Source organism: Chelonoidis abingdonii, chromosome 2, assembly GCF_003597395.2.
Source record: "Chelonoidis abingdonii isolate Lonesome George chromosome 2, CheloAbing_2.0, whole genome shotgun sequence".
Lineage (NCBI taxonomy): Eukaryota > Metazoa > Chordata > Testudines > Testudinidae > Chelonoidis > Chelonoidis abingdonii.
The window spans coordinates 184,782,648-184,807,354 of NC_133770.1; the positions used below are offsets into that span (position 1 = coordinate 184,782,648).

The 24,707-nt window shown below is 41.9% G+C and overlaps 1 protein-coding gene across 2 annotated transcripts in view; it reads right to left on the reverse strand.

Moving 5' to 3' along the window:
- Positions 1–6,509, reverse strand: part of CAP2 (cyclase associated actin cytoskeleton regulatory protein 2) — a 91,701-nt gene extending 85,192 nt beyond the window's left edge. The window contains exon 1 of one of the 2 annotated variants that reach the window (XM_032764351.2): positions 6,227–6,509. The gene's annotated coding sequence lies outside the window, so the exon portion shown is untranslated. The other variant, XM_032764352.2, reaches the window with a different exon arrangement.
- Positions 6,510–24,707: the final 18,198 nt, after the last annotated feature.

Genomic DNA, 24,707 nt, shown 5'->3' on the forward strand with positions numbered 1-24,707 from the left:
TGCATGTGGCCACAGATGTTGGAGCTGGTGAAGTATGGCAACCTCACCCAATAAGATTGAATGGTAAAATCCTTAACTAAATTAGAATTCTATCTAAGTTGTGCTTTTAAAACGCATTTGTTCTATTTAAAAGAGCATGCTCCCCAATGCAAAGAAGCTGTCAGTGTTTCACTTCTTTGACCAGCCAGAATTATGGTAACCTACAACAACAAAAAATCATGGCAGAAAAGAAGACAATAGTCTCTAGGCAAAACTTCCAGAACTGGCAACCATTAAGTTGCTGTTACTACCACTTAGGGCAAACTTGATCGTTTCTCTATAGTATTCCCTAGCTCTTGAGAATGTCCATACTCTGCTAAATCCTGCATTCCTCATTCAATTTTGTTTTATTCAGACAAAATGTGCTGTCAATGAGTAATCTTTTCATCACATTCTCCCACTCAAATCTGAGTGAGTGAGTATTACTCAAGATTTAAAAGAAACCAGGCAGGAATCCTCCTGCAAGTTCAGGAGGTATGTAGGGACGAGTAAGCAGTTACTCTGTTGCTAGTAATACTGCACTCAGTGGGCTGTATCAGCTGTGGCTTCACAAAGCCTGATTCAACTCCCACTAAAGTCAGTGGAAAGACTCCAATTCTCTTCTAAGAGATTTACATAAAGTCCTAAGTGAGGCCTGTGGCATACTAACTGACCACACTCTCTTAGCCCACTTTCCACCACACCCAAATCCTCTTTCATGCTACCGCAGAGAAACATACCATGCATTTGTGGAGCACTCCTCTGTCCTGCCCCTGCTATCCTAGTACTTAAGGATGGGGAAGGAGCCTTTCTGCAAAATGAGGTAGAATAACATCATCTGAACCTGACAATGAGAATTGGTCCATTTCTGTAAGAGAGCTAGGGCAGACCCCTGGGCCGCCTGATGGTGGCGGCGCGCTGATACTAGTGGATTGAGAAAGGAGGATGGAAAACAGTTACCATGTATATACTACATGATCCAATAAATTTCACAATCAGAAAATGAGGACAGTTCAGCCAACCATAATTATAAAATTCATCACTCATGGACCACATTAAGTCTGAACTTTATAAGCAGAGGAAGCACTTCATTCAATATGGGAATGTAACCACTTCTGGTGTGACATATAGCATTAGTCTAACAACTCACAGGAGTTTAGAACAAGTGAAGAATACTGCCATATCCTGTTTAAACTACAAAAGAAATGGCAGTTGGAGGAATGTCTGGAATAGGGCTAGGACAAGGTGGGTACCATTATTACTCTTGCAAAAAGCGCTGTGATCTTTACTGATCACAAGTAATCAGGTCCTTTTTTCATGTCTCATTCCAAAGACAAAGGCTCTAATACCACTGTGTCTCCAGAACTATCCTGGGGAATGTGTTCACTTCTGACACAGAATGAAGAGTGCCACCTACTGAATTACCAACAACATTTTTATAGCACCTTGGTTTCTATCTGAAGAGCTTCCCTTCTAATAGTGACCAAGCTCAACTTTATTCCATTTTTGAGAACTATATCTGAGGGTGACAGAGTTGTACACAACTTATCCCCTGTCAGAGTTTCAATATGTGGAATTATTAACTCCAGAAGACCAAGTTAGTCCTGATTAGGTGTTGTTTAACTTGACCATTTGTACAGTTAACCTTTTCTAACATGGCTGTTCTGATTGACATGAAATCTTCATATGGCTGAATTGTTCTTTTCCCTAAATCACTGGTGGTTAGGTGCAGAATGTGTTGAATCATTGATTGTCTTGCTTCAGAAAAGTAGCACATTAATATGCAGTTACATTGATGGAAAAACTGGACTGAAATATTAAAAATCGTATGCTGTAATAGGATTTTAACTCACTGCCTTGGAACTAAATCAGATACTTTAATCAATTATGTAGTTGGCCACTTATCTACTTTTTAACTAGGCCACAAACCTTATTCATTGAACCAGTGATTTCTAATGCATAGTAGTACCTGCAGATCAGGCTTTTATAATTAGTACTCCTGCCTGTTCTGGCCAGCCTAAGTCTTGAGATGCTGAAGACCACCAGCCACCACTAGCTCAACACCTCACAAGAGTGGGTCACTCTCGTGTATGTGTGTTAACACTTGATGGAACGTCCTCCTGCAACCATAAGACTGAAGTCTTCAGCAGCCCAAGTGCCACTGTAAGGGTATGTCTACACTACCCGCAGGATCGGCAGACAGTGATCGCTTCAGCAGGAATTGATTTATCACGTCTAGTCTAGATGCAATAAATTGATCCCTGAGTGCTCTCCTATTGACTCCTGTACTCCACCGCCGCAAGAGGCGCAAGTGGAGTCAATGGGGGAGCAGCAGCAGTCGACTCACTGCAGTGACTAGGTCTAAGTATGTCGACTTCAGCTACGTTATTCATGTAGCTGAAGTTGCGTAACTTAGATTGACCCCCCCGCCTCCAGTGTAGATCAGGCCTAGGTTACTATGTACAGATGAACTAGAGATACATGCAAAGACTTAGCACCTGAACAAGCTCTCACTGATATCTATAGGAGCAGGGGCAGTGCAAGGAAGTTTCGAGCCCTAGGCGAAACTTCCACCTTGCGTCCCCCAGCCCTGCGGGAGCTCCAGTCTGAGCAGCACTCCCCACCCCAGCTCACCTCTGCTCCAGAAGCCCTGCTGTCGCGCCCATTGCCAGGCTTGTGCCACGTGCACTAAGCAGAGCTCTGCCTAGCTGCTGGCGCCACTGCCGGCAATAAGAAGAATCACGTGGGATGGAGCAGCCGCTGCGCTCGGAGGGAGAGGGAGTCTGAGCTGCCGGCAGGCAGCCAGGGGTTCCCCTGGGTCAGCGTGCCGCCGGCAGCCCAAACCCCTGGGCTGCCTGCCGGCAGCGGCGCACTGATCCAGGGGAACCTCTGGGCTGCCTGCCGGCGGCGGCGCACTGACCAAGGGGAACCTCTGGGCTGCCTGCTGGCGGCTCAGACTCCCTCTCCCTCCCAGCACAGTGGCTGCTGAAACACTTTAAAAAAAATCGGGGGTGTTGCTTTTTGGTGCCCCCAAATCTTGGCGCCTTAGGCAACTGCCTAGTTGGCCTAAATGGTAGCACCAGCCCTATATAGGAGTCTGACTGGGCCCTTAGTCTGATAAACTATTACCAGTTTTCCAAAAGATTTGGGAACTCTTGGCATAAACTAGACAGCTTTGGTTACCATTCATGGGAATTTATAACTGTTAAGTTAGCTATACAAAATAACTTGTCTTTTGCATTCCAAATACAAGAGAAACATCTAAAATTAAGAGGAAAGAATTTTTAAAAATTGAATAATGCAGCCAAACAAAGTCTCTTCCTTAGTCTGTTATAAGATCTACGTGCCTGAAAACTTAGTGCAAATCAGGGTTAACTTACTGTTTTGTTTGCCTAATAAATGTGAGAAGTAAAGGAATTTTCCCAATTTTTACTATAAAAGTGTCTTACTAAGACACACCTACTAAATTTTTTTTTTGTTTTTTGCATATGATTTTTAGGGCAATGAAGTCTGCGCAAAACCACAATGACCATTCCATTAAAGGTACTTGGCATGCCAGCATTTTTCCTCTATGGATCTCAAAGCATTTTATTAAGGTGGGTAAATGTCCTTATTCCTTAAAGACTGTAAACTGAAGTACAGCAAAATTAAATGACTTGCATCAAGTCACACTAAAAGCCAGTGGTAAAGCCAGGAACAAAATATGGGTCTCCTGACTTCCAGTCCTCCTGCTTGCTCCACTGGGCCACATTCTTTCTCCAGTGTATGATAATTTAGGGTAAAATTCCAGATTCCCATGAAATATAGTCCTGTATAGATGGTAATTTTAGTGTTCTTTTGGAGCCACTATCAGGATTTTCAGTATTACTCTTGCAAGAGAGATTTAGGTGAGTTATGGTTTGGAATGTGGAAGTCTGATATGAACATAGGTAAACAAATATTTCTTTGTTTATACTTTAGTTAATGTAGGATCTTAATATACCAAGATCACTCATCATTAGCTACAGGACTGAGGATACTAAGCATTTTTTTTCACTGAAGTATTTGCCATTGTCTACAATGGATGACTAAGCCATGTAATGTGTTAGACCTACTGTAGTAAATAACGCACACCTTTTTCATTTTTATTTAACAGAGAAAACATATTTTATTCATTACACTTGGAGTTCTGCCTGTGCACCATCTAGATCTGAGCAGTGCTCACTTTCCTGAGGGAGAAGAGGTTGATGAATCACAGAAATATTCTAAGAACCTTGTAACATTTTATTACAACAAAGATCTAAAATGTCATATTATTCTACACACCTTGCTTCCCTACAGAAAAAGCACTGTTCATAGTATTATATTGTTTAAAAGCTTCCCCTGTTCTCCCACACTTTCAATTTTGGTATGGAATTCTTGTTTTAAAGTTTATAGTGTTAAACAAAAGCTAAAGGAAACTTTATTGTTCTGTGACCTGTAAACAAAAGAAAAACCTGCTTCAATATGTCTGAGGCATAAAAATTAGGATGTGAAAATATTCATTTTGCTAATGTATTATGCAATAAGGACATCTTTAGAAACAGTTTTTAACAGCTTGCAATTTTGTGGGATGGTTTTAATCGCCCCCACCATCTACAATATACTTTTAAAAATACCACTCACTCCCTGAAATATAAATGGTTTCCAGATAATGATTTCATCGAACAATGAAACATGGTACCCACTGAACCAAACACCACTTTTGTCTTTATATCCTGCATCATTTTTAAAAAACACAGTAGTCCCCTTTTTTAAACAACTGTTAATATAGCTGCCTCTAGATCAATGTTTAAAGAAAAAAATATATGCTATCATTGTATTAGTAGAACACATTTAGATAACAGAACTTCAGAAGTCATTTTTTCAAAAGTCCTTTATTTAATTTTTTTTACTAATTATGATTAAATTTGGTCTGATTTAATATAAGCCATTAGTTATGTTCATCTATTGCAAACATATGGCTCGAAATTCCCAGTCATTAAAAAAATTACATTTATTTTATAGTCTTTCAGGTGGGCTCATGATCAGTTCTACTCTGCTATTGTGCAAAATTAATCTGTTGAGAGTATTCCTTTAAAATGTTCATTTATTTCAAAATACAAGGTGTAGGCTTTTGAGTTCCTTGATTCTTCTTTCTTGACCCACCCCCACCTTCCTCCTTTGGTTTTGTAGCATCCCTATAAGTAGTATCTCTCTGTTACATGTCCCCTCTTTCCATAGTATAGCCTAAATTGCTCTTTAACCCTTTGCTTCCCATGCAGCTATACCTGTAGGCTAATCACCAATCTAAATCTCTGCCACCTAAAATTTTGCTTCTGTGGCTCTAGGTGTTCCCTGGCACATTTTAAGCCTAGCCACGATCAAATAGCCTTGGCTCGTGAGCAAAATTAGCCAATCTTAGTCTTGCACTGTCCGAATTAGCAGGGCATCACTTGACACTCAGATCTAAATGAACAACCAGACGGTTTCCGATAATCTCTTAGAAAGACAGGGTGATGCGGGTGTGGGGTTTCTAATCCAGCAAACCTTATGGCTGTCTACCCTCAACAAGTCAAATCCTGCAGTGCTGCTCTCAGGGGCTGTCACACACCTTCCCCCCTCCTCCTCTGCTGAATACGAGGTTGAAAAGCAGAATATGCCGGTACAGCTGTAATAATAAAAGCCCTGGTTCTGTGGAAGCGCTTCACTGGTGCTGCGTGCAGCTGTCAGCCTGGCTTCATTGGGGGAGGGGGGGGTGATGTTGGGGCTTTTCGGGGGCTGAGCCGAAAGTTGCAGAGCGGGCCCGAGCCCTGGCCAGCAACAGGCCCCCGCCCCAGAGCATGTGGGGGAGGCAGCACCAGTGTGCAGAGCTGACCCAGATACAGGAGGCAAAGGCAGCTCTGTCGCTATGCAGGCCCGCCCCCGAAGCCTGCAAGGGCAGCACCGCTTGGGGATCATGGCCCAATAAACCCCCTATCTCACCCTTCAGCATCCCCCCCTCCCCCAAGACGTCCTCCGCAGGCAGCAGCCGCTTGGCAACGCAGGGCCCCTCGGCACGGCCCCCGACAGCCGCCGCTCCGCCTCGCGCGCGTACACACACATACCGCGCCACTCCGGATCGCCCCGCAAGGCTACCCCCACCCCAGCCCTCCTGCGGCACCTCCACAGCGGGCTCCCCCCGGCCCGCCGCGGGCTGCTCTGGAATTACCTGGCTGGAGGAGCCCCCTGCTCGCGTCCTCGCTGCGGGGACAGTCCCTGACCGCGGCCGCCTCCTCCCTCCCCTCCCCTCCCCTCCGGGGGAGCTGGTGTCAGTCAGGCCGGCAGAGAGACACGCACCGCGGCTTCCGGGAGCGCCAAATAAAGCCAAGTCCAGCAAGAGAGAGATGGGGAAAGACAGCAAAGGGGGTGAGGGGCTGTGTGAAAATGGAGAGGGAACGCGAGCTGCCTCTCAGCAGCTCCACCAACCGCCCTGTGTAACAGGCGGAGGAGAGGAAATGGAAATCTCAGCACATCACTAGGGAGCCGGCAGCCTGGGAGGAGGCTGGGAAAAGTGGGCTCACTGAGGCCAAGGGGAAAGACAGCAGGTGGGGTGGGGGGAGTAACGGAGCAGGCGTAGGACGCAAGGATCTGGAGTAATACCTTGCCCTTGGTGAAAAGCTGGGCAAGAGAAAAGGAAATCTACTCTGGCTGGCTACCCGGGGCAGCCCTGCCTGGCCTTCCCTCTGTAACATGGAGACAGGGTGAGTGTGAGGTAATAATACCTTTTATTGGACCAACTTCTGTTGGTGAGACAAGAAGCAGGCTTTGGAGCTCTTCTTCAAGTGGAGAAAAATGCTCTCTGGAGTGCCAGAGTTTGTCTCTTCTCTCCCTCCAACTGACGTTGGTCCAATATAAGATGTCACCTTGCTTACCTTGTCTCTCTCATATCCTGGGACCAGCATGGGTGGCTATAACAACACTGCAGGTTTACTGAGATGCACGGCCAGGACAGTGCCTTTTATTGTCTCTCAAACATAAGGGCAGGTTCAGTCCAGGTAGAATTCCACTGAAGTCAATGGAATTAGGCGTGGTCTATGCTAGAAGAGTTATAAGGGTATAATAAATACGTTGGTTAGTGCCATGGGGTTTTTCGTTTGTTTTTGTTTTACTGTAAAACCCATAGTGTGGATGCAGTTGTATCAGTATAGCTTATTTTGATTTCTGAAATGGAATAAGCTATAACAGCTCTTTTATAATGATAACTGCATCCACACTGGGATGGGAGTTACTGCTATAACTATACTGGTATAATTAAAGCATCAAAATTTTCTAGTGTAGCTAAGCCCTTGTGCTAGCGATGAAGTTGTGTGCTTTAGGCTAAATGCAAAATGCTATTACTCAGCACATGGATAGCATTTGTCATCAGAGAATCTCATATTACTTATGTCCATCATCCTGTGATCTGCTCTATCTGTAGGTCTCAATAAGTTAAACATCTGCAGTTAAATGTAGAGAGGTGAAAAGCAGAATGTTTTTAAATTCAGGTCTAGAAAAGGCAGTTTGCCTCTAAAAGGAAAACAATTGCCTAACTAAAAAAATATTTATTTTTATATAGACAACCACACAGTTGGGATGTGGGCAGTTTCCCCTGTTGTCGGTACATATATATTTTAAAAGTCCTTCTGTAATAATGTGGATGATTTTCTAGAATTCAATGTTAACACTGTAAAATATAGAAAATAAAATGTTTGTTTTGAATTATATAAGTGTTAATTGGGATTGAAGAAACTATACATTAATGAAGTACTGTCTAACCAATTCAGCAGAGTTACATACACCTCTACCTCAACATAACGTGATCCGATATAACACGAATTTGGATATAACATGGTAAAGCAGTGCTCTGGGGGAGGGTGGGGCTGCACACTCCAGTGGATCAAAGCAAGTTCAATATAATGCGGTTTCACCTATAACACGGTAAGATTTTTTTGGCTCCCGAGGACAGCATTATATTGAGGTAGAGGTGTATTGTATATGGTGAGATGTACGAAAATATGAAAGAGAAAAGCTGATGGCAAAGATCAACAACAAAATGTCTTGCAAGCCAAACTGTCATCTTGCTGGATAGTGAATTAGTTCATAACTAACAGGAACTGGTGCTGCATCACCATATACACAATTATGAAAATATATCTATTTGGCTCGTTAGCTTTGATCAAACTCCTACTGAATCAGTAGGATGAATCTCATTTACTATACAGGTTTTAGGAGGGAAACAGATTAATATGAACTGAAGTATCACAGATACTCACAGATAGAGAATAGAAACAAGACTTAAATGAAAAGAGGGAGACGAGAGAAAAGCAAGTTTGGAGAAAGAGAGAAATGGAAAGATCAAAAGTTTGAAAGATCCATTTGAATGTTCCTTTGTAGTTTGGGGAGATAATAGGTTAATGTGATAAATCGAAGGTTCAAGATGATAAAATGTAAACAGATTTCTTCCTTCCAAATGATGGAAAGTTCATTTGAGACAATGGAATACAGTCAAGATCAAAAGAGATTTACAAGCAAATTATTAAACATTTGTAAGCAGCTGGAGAAAAATAGGATTATAAGGAATAGTCCTCATGGATTTGTCAAAAACAAATCATGCTAAACCAACTTAATTTCCTACTTTGACAGGGTTACTGACCTAGTGGGGGAGGGATGGGGGGAAGCAGTAGATGTGATATATCTTGCTTTTAGTAAGGCTTTTAACAAAATTCTGCATGACATTCTCATATGTAAACAAGGGAAATGTGGTCTAGATGAAGTTACCAAAAGATGGGTGCACAACCAGCTGAAAGACCGTACTCAAAGAGTAGTTATCAGTGGTTTGCTGTCAAATTGGGAGGTCATATCTAGGGGGGCCCTGCAGGGGCCAGTCCTGGGTCTGATACTCTTCAGTATTTTCATTAATGACTTGGATAATAGAGTGAAGAATATGCTTATAAAAGCTGGGAGGGGTTGCTAGCACTTTGGAGAGAACATTAGAATTCAAAATGACCTTGACAAATTGGTCTGAATTCAGCAAGATGAAATTCAATAAAGGCAAGAACAAAGTATTTCACGTAGGAAGGAAACATCAAATGCACAGTTACAAAATGGGGAATAACTATTGAGGTAGCTGCACTGCTGGAAAGGATCTGGGGGTTATAGTGGACCACAAACTGAATATGAGTCATCAACGTGATGCAGCTGCAAAAAAGGCTAACATGATTCTGGGGTGTATTAACGGGAGTGTTGTATGTAAGACAAAGAAGGTAATTGTCCCATTTTACTCAGCACTGGTGAGGCCCCAGCTGGAGTATTGTGTCCAATTCTTGGCATCACAATTTAGGAAGGATGTGGACAAATTCGAAAGAGTTCAGAGGAAAGCAACAAAAACGATGAAAAGTTTAGAAAACCTGACCTATGAGGAAAGGTTGAAAAAACTCGCCATGTTTAGTCTTGAGAAAAGAAAACTGAAGGGCGATCTGATAACAGTCTTCCAATATGTTAAGGGCTGTTATAAAGAGGCTGAAGATCAATTGTTCTCCATGTTCACTGAAGATAGAATAAGAAATAATGCGCTTAATCTGGGGCAGGGGAGATTTAGGTTAAATATTAGGAGAATCTTTCTAACTGTAAGGGTAGTTAAGCTATAGAATAGGCTTCCTAGAGGGATCGTGGCATCCCCATCACTGGAAGCTTTTAAAAACAAGCTGGAAAAATACCTGTCAGGGATGGTGCTAGGGGCTGGACTTGATAACTTCTTGAGGTCCCTCCCAGCCCTACATTTCTGTGATTCTATAAGCAAAAATACAATACATCTAGCCAAGCACTATGGTTATAAACATCACCCGTTTGTATTATAGACTCAGAGAAATTAGAGATGGAAAAGACCTAATAGGTCAATTCCTTTGGCAGAGTAGGACTGTTCACTTGGGTACCAAGATCATAGGTGCCCTATAAATATCAAAGATAGATGTATAGTTCCCTACAATATATTTTCTAGCACTTTGTTCATTCTGGTTTCAAACATCTTAAACAGGAGCTACAGTTATCAATACAACAAAATAAATGAGAATGGGCATCCATCACTTCCTTTAAGAGAGGCCTTGTCTACGCTATGGAGGGAAGATTGATCTAAGTTACACAACTTCAGTTTCATGAATAACGTAGCTGAAGTCGATGTAGTTGGATCTACTTACCGCAAGGTACACACTATCTGATGTCGGCTGGAGACACTCTCCCATCAACTCCCCTTACCCTTCTCGTTCAGGTGGTGTACAGAAGTCGACGGGAGAGTGATTGGCGGTCAGTTTAGTGGGTCTAGACCCACTAAATCAACCGTTGATGCATCAATCACCGCACGTCGAATCCCCAGTAAGTATAGACAAGCCCAAAGTGTTGGATGACATCAACAGCAAAGAGAATAGTAACACATGGTAAATTTAATAAGACGAGAAAATGAATGTGATATTGTAAATGACCTTGAAGTACAGAGGAAACCTAATAGGAACAAAAGACCTAGAAAACAGGTATATATCAAAATATACAGTCTTAAGAGCCATGTTCACTTCTGTTGCTATATAAATAACAAAAATAATATTAAAAGACAATACCAGGAAATAGAATTCTTATTAATGGTTTTCTAGAAAGTAAAAAAGGATAAAAAACCTGCAAAATAAGTCTTATGGGCCTATTTGTAGTTTACAGAATACTGTATATGCAAAGGTAATGAACAAATGACTCATGATAAATCATTTCAACCTCTCAAGAAAAAAAGACAAGCTTCAGATCGCAATAGAGCAGGTGATATGAAACTGTATGATACTGACTTCAAATGGAAATATGTGTGTATGTAAGGATTGCAGGAGCAGGCTGTAATGGCTGAGCACTCTGCCCATGATCCAGCAAAACATTTGTCCAGATGCTTAACTTTATGCACATGAGTTGTCCCATTGATATCAATAATAAATAATCATGATTACCTTTCAGCATGTGCTTAATTATTCTTCTGGATTGTCAGTGTGTTCAGTCGCTTTCAGGATAAAACCCTAAATCTTCAGAGAGATTTTCAATACTACTGATTAATTTATGGAGGTCTGACCTACAATTCTTACTCAAGCAAAACTCCCATTGAAATTAACAGGAGCGTTGACTGAGTTAAAAACTGCAGTAGTAATCTCTTGCTAGAGAATTTCTGAGATTAAATTTTAATGCTGCTTGAAGTGTGTTGTGTTGTATTTTAATGGATCATGATTAATATACCTTTTGGTTGTATCATTTTTTCATTTTGCTTTTTGACTTTCACACAGATTGTTGCTGCACCCAGGGCTTTCCTACTTTAGTTCCTTTTCTGGAAGAAAGAGTAGTTCTGAAATTCTGAACAGATCCCACAATGAACTAGAGAGTCTGCTACAGAGATATTCTGTGTCAAGCTCTATAAAATAATAGAATTATATTCTATTAAAAATACTATGATGCTTTTTTTTACCTGCATACTCATTTTTACAGAGAAGAAAACTGAGGAAAATGTTAAAAATCCTCTCCTCAATCCCTATAATAATGCACTGGGAATAAAATTATAAAGCATATGTTTGAATTTGTACTGTTGAAAATTTTTACCAATGACATAAGCCATATCTGAATGATAGATGAAACTTGGAAACAAATAAATATGGTTCTTAGTTACCTTGAGTTTATAAAGGCTATTTTGTTGAGGCACTGCAGAACAAAATACCATTGATTGATATTAATTAGATATTGATTTCAAGCCAATATATGTATATAACACAAATAGGAATAGCTTATTGAGAACATCTTGGCAGTTTGAATTGCGAGACATACCTATCTCATATTCCAATCTATTCAGGACATATCTTGATATCTTTCATCTATAAAATCTGCATCTTAACCTATTGAACCAAGTACATATATATAATTAATTAATTGAATGGAGCATTTTGTAGACACCTTTGCCTGTATCAGATATCAAGATATGCAATGAATGAAACAGATACTATCACAAAAAAGAAGAAATATAAGCAAATAGTTAAAAACAAGGGGAGAATCTGTCTTCATCCAATTTGACCGCCTGTAAGAAAAGGTTAGAGCAGATTCAGATTACATGTAGTCTCAGATCGAGTATTATACTGCTTCTTTTTGGTCTCATTTACTTGTTATGTCTTACATGTAGTCTCAGATAGGGTATTATACTGCTTCTTTTTGGTATCATTTACTTGTTATATCTTATCTTCTAGATTGTAAGCTCTCTGGGGCAGTTACTGTTATTTAATGTATATTTGTACAGTGCCTAGCCCAAGAGGGTCGTGAGCTGGCTGACCTTTAAGTACGACCACATACAAATGTTAAATAATAAACACATGGTTAGCTTTAAGCATGTGGATAATCCTTTCCCTATTTAGCACAGCACATAAGCATTCCAGATGTGTTTGGATATATCTACATAGCAAAAGATACACCCAAACATGGGCTAGCCTACCTGAGCAAGCTTGAATCCAGCTAGCATGAGTAAAAATAGAGTGAAGACAGCATAGCATGGAATTCAGAAAGGGTTAGCAAGCCAAGTATATACCTGGGTCCTTACCAGGCTTGGACTGCCCACAATGTGTTGTCTTCACTGATATTGTTGCCTGTCCTAGCTGGATTCAAATTAGGGTTAGCCTACCTGATCTGTGCACAGCTTTTGCTTAAGTGGTTTGCTAATCAGAGATGGAATTACTCACACACTTCAAGTTCAGTAGATGCTTAAGTGTTTTGCTGAATCAGGGCCTTAATTTAAAAAAAAAACGAACAGGTGTAATCTAGTGTCCTGAGCACTTTACTAACATAAATAAAGTTATTCATGTGTCCATTTCATTAAGTTCAGGGGACAGTTAACATGGGTAAAGCACAGGATAAGGCCCTAAATGTGCTCAGTTTTTGCATCACGCTACTCCATTTCTGTGTCGAAAGGATGGGTAATGATTTAGTGTTACAATATACAGTTATTCATTCTACTGCTAAAAGAAAAAGTTGTTCCCTACAATATTGCTTTTCTGAATCAGTGTCAAATGAAGTTTTATGTTTTCAATACAAAATAAATAAAAACAAAACAAACACACACACAAAACCCCAAGTATTTTCAAGCAGGATTACTTATCTGAGCACCAAGAGAAGCAACAAAGAAAGAACAAATTCAGTTTTCATGGAAGCCAGCACAGTGTTGCTCTGTGTGGATTTACAGCACTATCCCTCACCAGAGAACTTTACATTTACAGGTGCAGCACACACTGACCCAGACCAACTTTTTGATGTACTTCTATCTCATTAGTCTATAAGCACCAATGAAACAATAACTCCAAAGGAATTGTGTACTTTTAGCCATAATGGGCTATTAACTTTTTCAGCATCTCACTTTGAGTCCTATTGATCTCCCCATGCTTTTGGCTCTCCATTCTTTTCATTATCCTTTTCACCTACGCAGATTGGGTTCCTTTAGAGATTGTCCGTATGTCTTAGTTGTATTGCAGTTGGATGGAATAAGGCACTACCTCCAGCATAGTAATTGAATGCACTGCCTCTGCTTTATGATGAACTCCAGCACTAGGCCACCTCAAATGCAAGTTATGATGCATCTGAGTAGGGTAATTACAGCTAGTTAAGTGACAGTGCTGGAAACCTAGTTGTTGCTCAGGGCTTTGTAATTCATCTGTGTCTAGGGAGCAGATGTGAAAACCTGCTGCTTCCTGCATTTGAGAAGCAATACCAAAAGTTCCACCTCTCTTCTCCAGACCATTTATTCACTCTTGTTGGGCTCCTTCGAAGTGCCTTATCCAGGAGCTCCAATCATCCTCCAGCCCTGTAAGTGGTTCAGGCCTAAGAGTGTAAGGAGGGTTCTTACTCTCCCATAAATGGGCTTCTACTGCGAGTCACAATCTAGCCATAAATAAATATCTCCTGTAGACAGAATGAGTAATCTTAGCACAATGAATGGCCATTTCAATATTATTATTTAGATGATAGCACTCATGAAAGGTACTGAACCAAACTAACCCATATCTTTTTCCCCCACAGAACAGGATCAGGGCAGCCACAGTGTGAGCTTTCCCCAAACTCCATTACCTCTGTGGTGCAACCAAGAACTTGAAGAATCACATCTAGGATGCAGGATATCTCAGTCTCTGTGTCCTTCTCTTTCCTCTTAAATACGAGTGATGACATGGATGCCAAGGTACATAACATTATATGAATTGTTCAGTTTAGTCTATCTGAATCAATATCTTTTACAAGTGATGGTTCTTTCTGCAGGATTTTTTATTGCTGAAGCCTTTTTTTCAAAAAAGAAATCAAATGTCTTTGTAGTGGTGATTCATATTGGTTCTAGCCTTCAAAATAGCATTGTACCCACCATAAGTGTGTTTAGTGTCCTAATCAGTACAGTGTGTGACTGGGAACAATGCATTTAAGGGCTGAGCTTCCCAGGCAGAGAATCTGCATGAGGTGCTATGAAGCATCTTGTTATGCAGCCGGTTGGAACTTGTTAACAGAGATAGAATAAAGCAGAGCTCTTGAAATCACCTAAAACATTGAATGATCAATGACAACCACACAGTGGTTCTCAAATTGTGGTCTGAGAACTCCCTAACAACCTGTGAAAAGCTGGATGGGGCTAACTCACCTTGTTTCACCAGATAAGATAAAATCAAAAGAAAATTAAAATAACATTAAATACATTTCTAATATTAATTTTCCACATCATTGATTGATGTAGTTGCTACAGTAATGTCATGAATGTGAGAGAAGTATCTGCGAGACAATTGTTCTGCTACAGTGTGATCCAAGCTATGAAATCTAGGGTGGTCATTTTGTATTGTAAAATACTAGTGAAAAAAGTAAAGGACATCCTGCAGACTTGACTCAGGCACAATTTTCATTCAGGTCAGTGAGCAAGGACTGCCTGATTGGTGTAAGTATGCTCAGTCTTTCCATTATGATACTCCATCACTGTGAAGAAAGGACTTGTACCTTTTTAATTTTTACAGTTTTCAAAGGGTTCTTTTATGGTCAAAATGAACTTCATCTTCTGTCTATGCTTTTATTATTTAATTTCAGCAAAAGTTCATCTTTCTTTCAGTAAAAAAGAAATAATAATGTGTGTTCTCCCTTTGTAAGTACACCTCTACCTCGATATAACGTTGTCCTCAGGAGCCAAAAAAATCTTACCGCGTTACGGGTGAAACCGCGTTATATCGAACTTGCTTTGATCCACTGAAGTGCACAGCCCTGCCCACCCCGGAGCACTGCTTTACCATGTTATATCTGAATTCATGTTATATCAGGTCACGTTATATCGAGGTAGACGTGTATTGCAGTATGAGGGTCTTAACAGACACAGCTTTCTTCTGGTACCTTGGTTTTTAAATTGTGCTCATCTGTGGATGATTTTCTACAATGAAAATACAGTATACATAAAAAATAAAGAGGGAGGGAGACTTTAAGATGAATGTTGGAATTGAAAGGCTCTCATTCCCTTTGCCATATTTTGCTTTAAAAATGTAGCAAACAATTAATTCATATTGATGCATGAAAAATGGACTAGAATGATCTGTAAATGCTTCAGGCTCTAGGGGTGAAATCCCAGTCCCGTTGAAGTCAATGGGAGTTTTGCCACTGCCTTCAAAGGGTCCAGAATTTCACTCCAAGTTCCAAGACTAAAGATTAGCTTTATCTTGGAAATATTTTTCTTTTTATTTCCAAACCATTCCTTCATTTAATACCTCTCTTTCTCACACACACTCCCATCCCTATATTTACACTAGCTCTATACCATATATAAAAAGGCGATAATTTTCCTTGGAAAAGGAATTGTTTGTTCTGCTAAATATTTCCTCTTTGAAGTTCTCTGATTAATTCCCCTTCAAATATTCCATTCCAACATCTTTCAGAGAGAAAAGAAATGAACAAAACATTCTAAAACTGATTTATGAATTAAAACATGAACAGAAAAAACCCATAAAGAATCATTACAAATTAGTACTTCGGGCCAGATTCTGATTTCAGTTACACCTATGTAAATCTGGAATAAGATCACTGACTACAGGTTTTGATCTGTATCACGAAGATCAGAACTGGGTTCTTTACATTGTTTGAAAAATAAGCATAAGAGAGAGGATTTGAGGGAAATTTGGTATTTATTCCTGGAACAATATAGTGAATGATATACAAGAGATTTTTTGTGAAAAGATATTAGTTTGTATAATGGTTAGATACCAGAATGAACATAATACAAACACCACAGTAGACAGAATATGGTTTGTAATGTGTGCATATGCAATCGCTTCCTTTATCACTTTTCTTCCCAAATATGTTGGTAAACTACAAATACTTTAAAAAGACAGGAAAAAAAACCATACTGTAGCCACTAAGAGACTGTGGCACAGAGTTACACCACATGTTTAATCTTTCACTTTACCTACTAATTTATATTAAATCCATAAATGAGATCAGTGAAGCGGCATTTTGGCAGCACGCACTAAGGTTCAATTGGAGCCTGTCAGTCTCATCTGCAGAGGTCATCTAGCCCAGCTGTTGAGTTGGAGTATCTCCAAGGATTTGTTAAAAGGGGACCCAAGCTAACTATACTTTTGTCTGTACAAGAAGGGTTCTCACCTAGCATCTTACATTGAAGTGTTGTTTCCAAGTCCTATAGCTCATGGATGCTCATAAAACAATGAGGGATAATAACCAGAACAGTTTTATAGTATCTCCTTGAAGAAAGTGTGAAGAAATCTTCAAGGTCAAGATCATATTAAAGACACGTGTTGGTTCCACAACATTTAGACATATTAAAAATATATAAAAGACTTTTAAATTACATCTCAGCTGTGCAATCCTGAAATCTCAACCTCTCTCAGCTTCTTCAGAAAATATGTCTTCCTAGTCCACTTGGCTCATGATAACCAGGAGAACTGGTTTTCCATTTCTATAATCGTTTGTCTCCACATGCAGTGCCCCATATCTTGATCACAACTGTCTTCTGCAGCTTCTGTGGGCAACCCCTTCTAGTCCGTTGGGGGGAGTGGCTCCACCTCCTCCGGGTCTGTGGGTGGCCAATCTGTCCCATTACATCTTCGGAGGTCACCTGACGTGAGGAATCAGCGGGGCAGCAAAGAATCTCACACTCAGGCCTGCACTCTGGCTGAGCAGCCAACAGTCAGTTAGCCCAGGCCCTTGATTAGGGTGGGGCAGTAATGAGTCTAAGGGCTCAGGCTTGCATTCTGGCTGAGCAGCAAACAGTCAATCAGCCTAGGCTCTGGTTCAGAGCAGGGCAGTAAACAAAGTCACTCCGCTCCAACCTGCACTCAGGTGGGGGCTGCAAACAAAGTCAGTTAACTCAGGCTTTCCTTCAGCTAGCCTGAGGGAGGGGGGAACTGCCACCCAGTGCTTGGGTGGCAGGGGTGACGCAGGCCCCCCTACTCCACTGCGTCCTGACCCAGGGCCCTAAGGGTGGCGGAGGGGTCTGCCGCTGCTTCAGGAGGATCCAAGCTGCAACACGCTGACTCACCCTCTGCCAGCGTTGCAGTCAGACAGGGGTCTACTACCCCTGGGACATTTCCACACTCCCCCTCCAAGGGTATTTGCTGGTCCAGTGAGGTAAGGTGATCGGTGGGGGCCTCCGTTGCCAGCAGAAGCTCTGCTGGGGTTGGGCCAGCCAGCGGTCCGGGCCAGCTGTTTGTCTCCTGTGGAGTCGGGTCATCCCAGGATCTGGGTGGTCTGGGCCAGTCGTCTGCTTTCTGTGGGGTCAGGTTGTCCAGGAGTCCGAGTAGTTCGGGCCAGTCATCTGATTCCCCTGGGGTCCGGATCAGTTGTCTGCACTCTGCAGGTCTCCGGCCACCTTCCAGTGCAAGTGCTCAGGGGACGCATCTGTCCCCTCCAGTGGCTGGGCCCCTACTGAGCTTCCAGCTCTTGCTTTGATACTTCTGGCCCTACCCCTTGGCTTCAGGGGGTGGAGCTAGGGGTTAGGGCTCCACTCACAAGGGGGTGGAGTCACCATCTTCCTCTTTGTCTGGAGAGGGCCAGTCCCCCTCACTACACTCTCCATGATTAATGAGCAAGGCCATGGACCACACTGTAGGACTCAATGGTCACATTTAATCTGTGCTCCAGACTATAACCGCTCCTGTTGTGTACACAGAGGACAGTGAGCAATGGACTGCTGAGAGTCTTTGTATGCAGCACTAAATGAGACAATATTAAAAAGGGATTAAGGAAGGGGTAGACTGAATTGTCATATGGAAAAGAAAAGAAAAAGTCCTCATGCTAAAATATTCTGCAGGTAGATCTACAGTATCAGTCACAGTGAGCAACATGTACAATATCTTGATTTATAAGCCATCAGTAAAAGTTTATAGTCATTCATCATGGCTAGGGTGACCAGATGCCCCATTTTTAAAGGGACAGCCCCATATTTAAGCCCTCCTGCAGGAGTCCCGACTTTTTCTTAAAAACAGGCAAATCGTCCCGTATTTTCTGTCTCCTCTGCATCAGTACTAGCAGGTTCTGCTACTGGCCGGATCCCTGCTTGCCAGCCGCCCGCCCATTAGCGGTGAGTGTGGGGAAGGGGGTTCCATGGCTGACAATGGGGGTCGGTGTGCAAGGCTGGTGGTGAGGCAAAACTGCAGGTCACAGGGCCAGCTGCTCTTCCTGCTGGTCCTTCAGTGCAGGCCCTGCTGTGTGCTGGCTATGAGCCAGCAGGGCCCTGCCCTCCGTCCCATTTCCAGCCAGCACTGACTACATGCTGTGAGCTGCAGTGGCTAGTGCCTCACCTGCTCACCCATTGGCCTTTCACGTGATCCCTCTCTGTGTGTCCTCTCCTTGCTTTGCCCTTCACACACACCCCAGCCCCACTACTTTATATCTCCCCCAACTGGGCGCATCCCACTCTCAGTGTTGTGCCGAGAACCAGTCCCTGGTCGGAGTGCTCAGCTCACCAACAACCTAGCTGGAAGGCTCATTCCTTCCCCCACTGCCTTGGGCTGGGTTGGTGCCCTGGGAAAGCCCAAAACCCTCCAGCCCAGAGCACTGCCCAGGAGGAGCCGAGCCCCGCGTGTGCCAAAGCCCTGCACAGCGCTGGCACAGGCTATCCCCTCTGCCCCACAGCTAAATTCTGGAGTGGCCAGGGAAAGCAATTTTCAGCTTTTTCGTGCCCCAACCCTGCAGGCTCCACAGCAGCGCCTGGGGCAGGGGCTTAGAATTTTCTTCACCTGCCCCATCCCGTCCCAGGGAGTGTGGGGCTGCTCCATCTTTTAGGCACCCTCCTCTGCAGAGCCTCCTCTCTGGCCAGGTTCACTGAATGCCCTACAGTCAGGTTCCCTGGGACCTGGTGCATCCTTAGAGCTTAACCCCTTCCTGCCCACACTGTAGCTGGGGCACAGGAGGCGATCAGGTTATGTTGGTGGCCAGCAACAGCCTGGAGGTGTTAGCTGCCTTTCAACACTGTGCAGGCAGGGAGTGACAAGCTGCTTCCAGCCATGGGAGAGGCGGGGGGAAGAGATGAGCTTTGCAAAAGCACAGGCCAGGTCATCCCTCCCCCTCCTCCCCTGTGGCTGGAAGCAGCTCCCATCCCTTCCCTCCTGTATAGTGCCGAAAGGCTGCTGCTGGCCACATTCTGATGTGAACCCTGGCAGAAATCTGGGGAGGAGGGCACATGACCCTGTGGGGTTGCTGCTGGCCACATTCTGATGTGAACCCTGGCAGAAATCTGGGGAGGAGGGCACATGACCCTGCGTGTTGCCCCACCCCCACCTCCACGTTGCTTCCAGAAGAAGCAGTGCCAGGTACTAGGAGAGGCAAGTCTGTCACAGGGGCCAAGCCAGACATGGAGGGTGGATAGCACCAGGCAGGGAGGGTCGGTCACCCCCCCGGATGAGAGAGGTGTATGGGAGTGCAGGTGTGTCACCTCTCCCCCTGTGAACCCTAAAGCCTTAAAGATAAGGTAAATAAAAAGAATCCAGCTACACAGTATTTCTTTTTAACAGGGGTTCAGTCACCTTGATATTCATTTGAACATTTACACTGCACAGGGTGGCATCTGAGTTACTACAGAGAATTCTTTTCTGGGTGTCTGGCTGGTGAGTCTTGCCCACATGCTCAGGGGTTAGCTGATCGACATATTTGGGGTCCGGAAGAAATTTTCCTCCAGGGCAGATTGGCAGAGGCCCTGGGTTTCTTTTTGCCTTCCTCTGTAGCATGGGGCACAGGTCACTTGCTGGAGGATTCTCTGCACCTTGAAGTCTTTAAACCACAAGTTGAGGAATTCAATAGCTTAGACAAGGTCAGTGGTTTGTTACAGGAGTGGGTGGGTGAGATTCTGTAGACTGAGTTGTGCAGGAGGTCAGACTAGAAGATCATAATGATCCCTTCTGACCTTGAAGTCTATGAGTCTATGATTGCCATTGAACTCGCTTGAATACGAGTAATGTTACCAGGTGTCCCGTATTCAGCATAGGGAAATATGGTCACCCTAATCATGGCTGACATGACAACATTTAAACCAGATGAAGTATGTTTAAGGTGCACAACTTTCCCTTGAAGTTTCTGTGCATTCCCAGAAACACTTTCTTACATCTTTTTTCAATGTCAGTGCACAAGTCTGTCAGAGAATCCAATATTTCATGACATTCCATATAGTACTTGGAACCATGTTTTTTTAAATACCCCAATGTCCCAACCAAAACACTGTAGTCCTTTTGTATGGGCTTGGTCACTCTCCCATTTCAGTATTGTTTGGACAGCTGTGGTAGCTATGAATATGTCTTTGCTCTTACTAATTCTAATGTTTATTAGCACTACGTTTTCTCTACTGTTGTCATTCCTGTGACATCGGTTCTAAGAAATGATTAGTCACTACTCTGCGCTTAACATGACTCATAATACCGTGTTTTTCAAAAAGTGCAAAGTTCATGTTATAAGTAATAAACTAAGCTAAGATTTAAATTGACCAAGACTGATTTCTGACTGGTTGCACGCCAACACATTACAGCAGTTAAAAAATTAGCTTCACATAATCATATGAAAAGAAGTGGTGATTATTTTTCATATTTAGGGTCTGATCCTGCACCATTGGAAGGTTAGCCATTGAAGTCAATGGGCGCAGCCGCAGGCCCTTAGATCCCAATCCAGCACCAGTTGAAGTCAGTAGGGGCCTTTGGTCTAATATGAGTATTAATATAATAGCATAGTGGACAGTGACATGTACAGCTACATCAGGTACTATAGTTCAGAGGACAGCTAGCCAAAAATATTCAAAATTAAAAAAAAAGATTATGTAAAAAAGGGACACACATTTTACGAAAATGTTTGTGAAAAATGGTCCCAAAAGCATAAAGGAGGATGACTTATTATTTTATATTTTGACGAGGAAGTGTGTCCCACTGGTTAGGGTGTTAGCTTTGGACTTGGGGGATGTGAGTTCAAGTCCTTGCTCTGTCTCAGACTTCCTCTATGACCTTCAGCAAGTCATTTAATTTTGCTGTTGTTTAGTTCCCCATCTGTAAAATGGGGACAATGGCACTTCCCTTCCTCACTGGGCTGTTGTGAGGATTAGTATGTTAAAGATTGTGAAGTGCTCAGATATTAAGGTGATGGGGAATATATAAATACCTAAAATAGGTAGATAGATAGGTAGATTATAGTAACACCAAAAGGTTCCAGATGAGATCAGGCCGCACTCTGCTAGGCACTGTATACATATTATAAAAGACAGTCTCTTTCCTAAATAGATAAGACCAACAAAAGGTGTGAGAAAGGGACTATTATTATCCTCACTTTACAGATAGGAAATGGAGGCACAGGGAAGTCTGTACCAGAGTCAAGAATTGAAACCAGAGTTCTGTGGCTTACCCTTCCTCTCTGGAGTTCAGTAAATATTGTGCTCCTGAACCTTTGCAAAGCTGAGTCACCTGCAGTTTTGGAGGACACTGTTCACTCTCAGACACCATAAAGTTATAGAGTAGAACAGCAACAGTGTGTGTGTGTGTGTATGTCCAGCAGTCACCATTCACTGGTGGAGGATTTCACCAGTCACACTGTGTCTCCATAGGGACTGATTACTCAGTTTCTATGCAGCTGCAGTGGATTTCACCTGGAATGAATACCTAATCAAAAGGCATTTACCCTGAATGTCCTCACTTTAAAAAAACACCAAAAAAATTAATGTAGATGCTAGGATGAAAGTCAGTGGCCAAATTCTGAGTTCAGACACAGCTATATGACCTCATATAACTGAACAGTACCAGATCTGGAGGGGGCTGCCTCTCACTATGTGTATATGCAGCCCCAAGCACAATAAGGCCCTGATTTATGTTGGAGCATCTAGATGCTACTGTAATAAAATTAAATAATACCATATGTGTTCTTGTTACATACATTGTTTTATAATACAATGTGCTACTTCAAAAACACAGTGGACCAGAAACTAAAAAGAAATTCCATTCCCCTCCCCCAAATACCAAATCCTTTCCTTCATTGATACTTTTTTGATTTGTGCCCTGGATTTTTTTTAGAGATAGATGTTTATTCTGCTGTTCTTTTAGTTTTCCATGACTTACCTGATTTTGTACATCCATAGTGAATGCACTCATGTGGAAAATGAAAGTCTTTTATTTAACATCTTTTATCCAAAAGAATGACAAGATTCCCAGGCAGTGCAAACCATCATACTTAATTGACATTGAGGGTGTTAAACTGATTTACACCATTTGAGAATCTGGTCTCTTTTGAATTGTTCTAAGCTCTCTTTCTATATTTAAAGCCTTCTACTTGTTCAAAGAGCTGGTTTGGTCACTCCATATCTGAGCCACACACCTTGAAAAACTAAAAGGCTTTACACACCTAATTTAGAATTTAGTCTAATATTAATGCTTAACCTTTTATTTTGTTCTAACTTCCAAAGTATCCTTGCACTTAGAGTGCCATTGTACTCCAGTTTTTTGTTTGTTTAGCAAATCCGTTTAATATAAAATGTAGTGAGTTAGAATCAGATTCCCTAGATAATTAATTTTAGGGCATGTTAGATAACCAATTGGATAGGGCACAAAATGGAAGCAACAATCACAAATATGTAGCAGGCTCATTTTCTTCCACCAATAGTCATTGTAAAAAAAGAAAAAAATCTGTCTCTTGAAAAGTGTGTGTAGTGCAGTGAGGAGAGTCAGACTGATACCACTGTAACCTATAGTCCTCCATTTATCCATAGAACAAAGACAACTCAGACAGCAGCAAATCAAGCTTCCTCACGTTATCTTGCCAATGTCCTTCAACCCTTGACCTAGTGAGTGTAGTATATAGCCTTTATGTCCATGGTGTCCTTCACTCCTCTGCTGAGATTTTTAGCAATGGTTACAGTTAGAGCTATTTGCTTTGGCCTTTCTTTTATGTGGACACTTGTTAAATGGACTGACCCCAGCAACTGATTTTACCTAAGAAATGGCAAAGATTTGAAAAACAATCTCTCATTGATTTCTGTCCTTTTAGGGCTTGATGATGATCTAGCCTAAAATATCCACAACCTTCTGAGCAGCAGAATCCCTGGAAGGCTGGGGAACCTGATTCCATGACAGGCTGACCTTTTCTGAGGAAAGGTCAGTTTGCCACACACAGACCAGCCAAATCTATGGCTTTTCACAGTAGACTAATGCTTTTGGTCCCTTTCTACAAGTCTGTTATGAAGCTTGACTAGCCTACCTCTTTTTGTGATTTTGGGCACACTGGGTGTGGGAGAGGGATTTTGTATTAAATCAGAATGATTTGTATGTGTACTGGAAATAGACTTGGCAATAAAAATGTTTAAAAGTCATCTTCTGACTCCCTGAATTATCTCCTAATATAGGTTTTATTATTCCAGACTCTCTAACAAAACAGAATTATAACAAAATATTTTTTTCTCTCTCATTTTCATGTCCATACTTCTTATTTCATCCCATTAAAGTTTGAAATGTATGTGTTCTTCTTGGAGTTACCTTGCAATTGTTCAAATTATTCTAGGGTCAGAAAGTGAACTCTTTGGCAAAGGAGAAAATGGAAAGGTAAGGTTTCTACTTTTATTTTATGGCTCCTTGACTTTCCAGTGTAAAATCTCAGCACATCATTGCCAGTTCTCCTGCACTCATCAGTACAAATGAATCACAAGTGGCTTGACCTTTTTTGGCATCAGTTGATGAATAGATCAAGTGATAGTACTAAAGGCACTTGTTCTCCTCATCTTCCACCTTTTCTTGGAATTTGTGGAGGTGAGGAAGATAATAGGAATAATACTGGAAATATAGCAGAAGCTGAATAACAACATGATCTTCTTGTTCTAAGCCTTTTCCTTCCTCACCACATCCCCCCTACTGCTCTTTATCCCCACTCACTGTGTTGAGTCTAATATTAAATTGTAATCTCTTCAGGACAAGGAACCATGTCTTCATAAGATGATGTTATGTAAGATGCCTAGGATGCCTTTGGGCACTATAAAGTAAAAAACAGAGAAATATCTTAGAAGTATATTGATTTGATTTTATATTTATATCAAAAACCTATAGTAATTACTCTGGGCCTGATTCTCCCTTGAAAGTCACCATAGCTGCATTGAAGTCAATGAAGCTACACTCATTTACACCAGTTAAGATCTGGTCCTGTGT